Genomic DNA, 6,823 nt, shown 5'->3' on the forward strand with positions numbered 1-6,823 from the left:
CCAACCCTTCAAGATCAGCTCTTGCCTCCCTGGATGCGTTTGGGAAGCTTGGAGACCTTCAACACTGAAAAGACTTTTAACATCTCTTATGAGGGATTGTGGCACCCAGAGATCACTGAGTTCCTTCCAGGATGCTGGTTTTCCCCAGCCACATTTAGGAATGGGTTGTGTGTCACTGGCAATGCTTTGGTCATAACAGTTGGAAGGCTGGGGAACAGCAAAGTGTTGAAGGGAACTTGATTCTGATCCACCCTCCTTGTAGAATGACATTATTTAGCTCATAAAATATATTTGTATGCGGTCAAGTATATGTCAGAGATCAGCTGTCCTCATCAGGTATCCCAGATCACAGTTATAGGCTAATGCTGGGAATGGGAAATTATACAGCAGATTTTTTCCATGTGAATATAAATATGTCCATCTTGGCAGTAACTTCCTTGAACATTAAACTTAGACAAACCCTTTTTTCACTTTGTAGTCTCTTAATGTAGCTGGACATGGAGAGCAGTTTGAGACATTCTTTTTACAAAAGAAGCCCTCATTGTTGCTGCAGTGGCTTGGTCAGATTTGGCTCAGTAGCAAGAAAATCCTTAATCATATGCCTATTAAGGCATTTTGTTGAGGTTTTTTTATCCATTTGATTACCAGAAGGGAAGATTTTTCTCACTCATTTTGCATCAAAATTTATTCTTGGTCAACACAAAAAATTATAATGTCTATGGGGTTTTTATACATTTATATTGGAGTGCCTATCTTTTTCTGTGGAGAGGAAAAAATAATATAAGTCAGAGCCTGCAGAGAAATCTGCCTAATTAGTGATTGAAAGATTTCTTTGCAACTGAAGGTGCTGGAGTCATCTGTGTGTGAATTTCTGTCTCCTTTTAGGCTTTACAAAAATTCTTGTACTGAAGCAAATGAAGTTGCCAGAGAAGTAGGGCCTCCCTTCGGTAATTATTTAGTCTTACTCTGAGAGGAAAAAACAGATAATAAACATTAAATAAACAGATAATAAACATGAAGACATAACTTCCAATCCTAAGAGCCTATTTTTCTCTCTTTATTCCTACTTTTTAGATCACAGCAATTCTCTGTCTTTAGGTCCAGAACACTGCTCCAAAGCTCATTTTGCTTTTTGAACAGTTTATGGCTTTGTTGCTCCCCTGGCTATTTGAAGACTGTGATGATGAATATGAAAAGACATTTTCTTCACCTGAGATACATATGCTTGCTATACAAAGCCATAATATTGCAGTTGGTGCTGTTCTTTTTCTTCCTTGGATGTCATGGGTTACTTTAAATGGAACCTGTTTAGCCTTCTTTGTGATTGTGATTACACACAGAGAAGTAATATAATGACTAAACAATCTATCCGTTTTAGTTGTAGAGCTAGAAGTGTACCTGTTTACCTGTCATTTTGGTTTTCAACCTAGACTCCCCACTGCTTATGCCTTATATATAGCTTAAACTCCTTTCTGGAATAGCAGCCCTTGATGCAAGCGATGGAGGGAAGGATTAGGAGAAAGCAACAATCAGGAGATTTTGTTTAACTGATCATGTAAGCAAATAGATTTTTGCCCATATGCAAATAGCTAGCTAGTCTTCAAATGACCTGTGCAACAGTGTGAAACCCCAGAATAGTTATGAATTCCTGGAAAATTGTTCTTACTGACACTCCCCAGCCAAGTTAGAGTTTATGTTCTTCATAGGTAAAAAATGCTGCATGTTTGAATTGTTTCTGTATAGGTTTATGTCTATTGGCCGAACTCAAGCTTCCCTAAATGCATGTGTCTAAATGAAAAGTGAGTGTAGATAAGTGAAGTTGAAAGCCAGTAAAATAAGGTGCTGTATCTGCCCTCCTCAACAGAGTTCCTCAGAAATAAAGTAAAGTATTCTACAGAATGAGCCGTTCACCATGGTCCAAACCTCTGAGTCAGAAATCCCCAACATAAGTTAAGGACAAGTGGCACTCTAACAGCAAGGTTTCTTGCGTTACGTAAAACAGGAAAGCATGATGATGAAACCAAAACAACAAATAAATACTTTATTTTGTATGCACTTTAATTGCATTGTCAAAAAGAAGTATATCCCCCCAGAAGTCAGCTGAGTTTTATCAGCTTTGCAAAATGATGAATGAATGCCTTGTTCTTTATTATTGCTTAAGTCATTCCTGTTTATGCCAATATTTCAAGGATTATGTTTTGATTGTTCTGCAGAGGTGAAAACACTTTCTTGCTGATGAATAATTGCTGCCACTTTTAAATATTTGTATGCAAAATGTCTCTAAAGCCATTATGAAATGCTTTCCAAAAGCACTAAGAATCTGTTTTCCCCAAAAAGACAGTTTTTCTCTACGTTTTCTTTCATGCTAAACAGTCCAAATGAAAAGGCTTTCAGAGTTAACTAGTTAAAGCAATACCAGTGTTTTAGTGTAATGAATAACTTTTTATAGAGGACAATTGCACACAGTTCAATATCCTAGTATTTCTATTTCTGTGCCCCACCAATGCCGGGATTCTTGGGTAGAATTTCTTTCTTTGAGAAAGCTGAAGCGATCAAAACCCTGATTAACCTCTGATATTCACGTGGTGCTCTTGATCTTGAGGACCGAAGCAGTAACAAAGAGTTAATGGCAGCCATATGCTCAGGGTATTGTGGGTACTGTTGACCCAAATGTGAACTCCACAAGTGAGTGCTGCTAACTCCTGTTTGTTTCAGGTTTGGTGGGGAGATTACTGATGAAGAGTTTGAGCTGCTACTTGACAGAATCCCCCTTGATGAAGATGGAAATGTCAGATACCCCCAGTTCATGTCCAGGTTTGATTTCTGGTATGCAGCGTATGCATTTTATTTCTCATTTGTGAGTAGAATTATTTTAATCTAAAAGGCATATATAACATTTCCAGACTAATTCTCATTTCTTAACTGTGCTCCTTTATGACTTATTTCTTTCACAGAGTATGCTGATTACATTTAAAATTAGCTGATGTTGTGGGTGTATGCTGTTTGTAATTTGGTTGCTCTTTATATGCTATTTACTTCAAAGATATATAACAAACCTTCATGCTTTCTGCAGGCTGAAAAATATGTCAGACCTCTAAATAAAAGCTAATTATTTCCAGAAAATGGTAGTAAATGTACTTAGTATCTTTCTGAGAACTTGAAGCATTTATAGGCCCTATATGTAGTCTGAAGTACTTTTGAGATGGTGATACTGGTTAATAGAAGCTCTACATAGCCTCCAAAGCCTAGCTGTAAATTAGTTTGATTAAAAGAAAGAAGCACTGGGACAGATAGAGATGTTCTTTTATTTTCAAAAAATTAGGACTAGGTAGGGATATTCTATTATTTTCAAAAAATTAGGACTTGATCCCCAAAACTGTCATGCCAGTAGCAGAGCAGAAGCCAGTGTCATTGCTGAGGTGAATGAAAGACTCATGGAACCTGGGACTGGAGAAAGCCATTCCACCCATGATATCCAGAGAAGTAAATTTCAGCATTTTCCCCGCACACTTGTCTGTACACATAAATTAGACTGCTCAAACAGCTATTTTGAGTTATTGAGCAGGTAGGGGTATATCTGGTTTGCATATTCACAAAAAGGGTAAGTAGAAGTCTGAGCTCTGTATGGAAACCACATGGGGTACCTTCCTGCACTTCAGGTAGCAAACCAAGTACTGCAAACCTGCAAAAGCATTTGCTTCTTCCTTCCCATTCCATTTATTGCTCTCTCACTCTTTCTTTTCATCTGTCCTTGTCTTCCTGCTTCAGGAAGCTTTGGGGCTGAATTCATTTGTCTACACATTTGTACACAAGGCTGTTGGACACAGGATTCATGAGATACGTGTGACCTTCCGGAATGGTATCTCCAAGGCAATCTCAAAACCCTTATGTCTTAAATAACCCTTGAATGCATTTGGGTGGGCTCCTGTTCCTTGCATACTTTTACTGCCAAGGTCTCCACTCCAGTTCTTTCTTTTATAGCCTTCTGACTGTGTTACAGCTTGCATGAATTTCTGTGGCATGTCTTAGCTCCAGAAGTATTCTCTGGTTGTCCTGTGGCAAGGGTGTATAGAGGAGACAGAGGATAAAGACCACCTAGCAAAGCTTTGAGACCAACCATTGAGAAACCAAAAGCATAGCAAATAAAATATGCAGAGATGCACAACACTGGACCTTACCTCCCTCCTCTTGCTGTGCGCTCAGCTGTGCTGTGTCATAATTGCAGGAGAAAGACATTAATCTGTTAGATTAGAAACTCAGAATAAGAGAATAGGGGTTTTAGGAACTAAAGTTACAGCCTGGCTTTTGTCACAGTAGGAAGAACAGAACCTGATCATTCAGTGGTGAAATGCTTTCTCTGCAATCTTTTTTTAACTGAAGTCAAACTTCAGAATTCACTAAATCTTGCAATTTCAAAGTTTATTATCATGCTTATACCTGTTGTTTAGAAGTAATTAATGTTCATACAGAAATCTTTATATCTTCAGTGCCATAATTCTGTACTTGAATGTGATCCAAACAAATAATTACATATGCTTAGTGGGGCTATTCTTTCTCAAGTTGAGTGGGAGGGAGTGCATAGGCCCCATAGCATAGCTTAAGTAATAGTTCTTTATTTGCTTTATTGTGAGAACCAGAGGCCAGATGCCTCTCTCAGATTACTTGTATATTAACATGGGGTAATTTTGTTCACTTTAGTGCAAAACTAGAGTGTAACTGGGAATGCAATGTAGGACTGAGATATAATTTTGACTTTCATCACCCACTCCCCCGTGTCTTTCCTCCTATAAAACCAAATCTTTCTTGCAGGCATTGTCCTAGATTCTCTGCTGTATGTAGTGAGTTGGCCTCAGCCAGCAGCAAAACCCTCACTCAGCCATTCACTCAGTGGGATGCCAGGAGAAAGTATGAGGAATAGGAAAGAGAAAGTCCATGGGTTGAATTAAAGACAGGGAGATCACTTACCAGTTTCCACTATGAGTGAAAGAAACTTGGCTTTTGGCTTGGGGGAAATTAATGTAATTTATTGCCTTTTCATATATATATATATATATATATATATATATATATATTTAAAATTACTAATTTAGGAAGAAAAAAGGCAAACATTAAGGTAGATAAGGAAAAGACATTTCTCCTCCACCTTTCTTCACTCCTTCACTCCAGACTCCTCTCCTTGTTACCACTCCCAGTTACACCCCGTTCCTTTAGTGAGGAAGCCAGTGGAGTGGTATGGAGTGGGGAGGGGGTTATATTCAGGATGCAGTGTTTTCTCTCTGTTGTTCCTTCCATCTTTCTGTTTTCTTCTGTTCTGTCATGGGACTTCCATGGGCTTCTATCCGTTTCAGGGTGGAGGGGGGCCTGTTCTGGAAGATAGGAGGGGTGCAATGTCTCTGCAGTAGCTGAGCTGATTTATACTCATGACGCTCTGAGATGGTGCAAATGCTTTCTTCCTACTTGATGCAGTTTGTTGCTTAATGGGCTTAGAGGACCTGACCAGAGGCAGCCTCCACACACTCCTGCAGAGAGCTATCCTTCTGACTGTGCCTGCCTACATGTGGAGAGAGGGCTCCTTCTAGACTTTGGGCATCTAGTTTGCCAGGGGGGAATAGAGAAACTTCCCCTGGGATAAGTTAAGACTATATCTAAGTCACACAGTTTGCATGAGTTTCAGTTTGCCCTAGACTCACAGCTGCAATCTGCTCTGTATCAGGGATGAGTCTGGAATATGTTGTGGCTCCTTTCTGATCTTCCTCCTAATGCAGGAAGGAGATACATTGATATGATCTATGGATGTATGATGTAACCTCAATACACAGCAAGGCCAGAAGTCTGGAGCTGCTCCTGGATGTCTCAGTTTAGACATAATTTCAGAATGTTTCTAAATTTGATACACCTTTCTCACTCATTTTCTCTTAGGAAAGGAATAAGCTTTCTTCATTTTTTTCATACCTGTTCATCTTTAAATAACTTCTATGGAATAGGAAGTTAAAAGAAGCATTTAGGAAAACCTAAGATCTCTCTTTAGAATAGCAATGAAGAGGTTTCATTTACTGAATTAACATTTTAACTGGGAATTCATTTTGCTATAAATTAAATGTATTCTTTATCTTCAAATAACGTGTTACTTTGTTTGGAAAGGAGTGTTCCAGAAGATCTGAACCTGGCTGTGCCAAATGGCTCTGCAATGGTTTGTGATGGTTTCTCCTTTTCCATAGTCATCTGATTCCCTCATCCCTCCCTCATTATCCAGCCAGATAGGACTGAGATAGATCATAAAAGTACACGATGAGCCCCACGATCAGCGCTGTGTGTTCATTCCCAGTCTCGTAGATACTAACCAGAGGATAACCTTATGACCTGGGTTTGGCTGCAATAGAGTTAATTTGTTAGTAGCTGGCACAATGTTATGTTTTGGATTCAGTATGAGGATAATGTTGATAATACACTGATGTTTGGTTGTTGCTAAGTAGTGCTTACCCCAAGTCAAGGACTTTTCAGTGTCCCATGCTCTGCCAGCAAGGAAGTGCACAAGAAGCTGTGAGGGAGCATGGCCAGGACGGCTGATCTGAACTGGCCAAAGGGATATTCCTGACCACAGAATGTCATCCTCAGTATATGAACTGGGGGGGAGTTGGACGGGAGCTGTCGATGGCTGCTCGGGGTCAGTCTGAGCAGTGGTCAGCAGGTGGTGAGCAACTGTATTGTGCATTGCTTGTCTGTCTTGGGGTTTATTCCTCTCCCTCTCTTTTTGTTGTCTCCCTTCTCACTGCAATTGTATTTTATTATTTTTTTCATTTATTAAATGGTTCTTAACTCATGG

Source organism: Manacus candei, unplaced genomic scaffold (assembly GCF_025592945.1).
Source record: "Manacus candei isolate 608988 ecotype Guabito, Panama unplaced genomic scaffold, ASM2559294v1 h1tg000028l, whole genome shotgun sequence".
In the NCBI taxonomy this organism is placed as follows: domain Eukaryota; kingdom Metazoa; phylum Chordata; class Aves; order Passeriformes; family Pipridae; genus Manacus; species Manacus candei.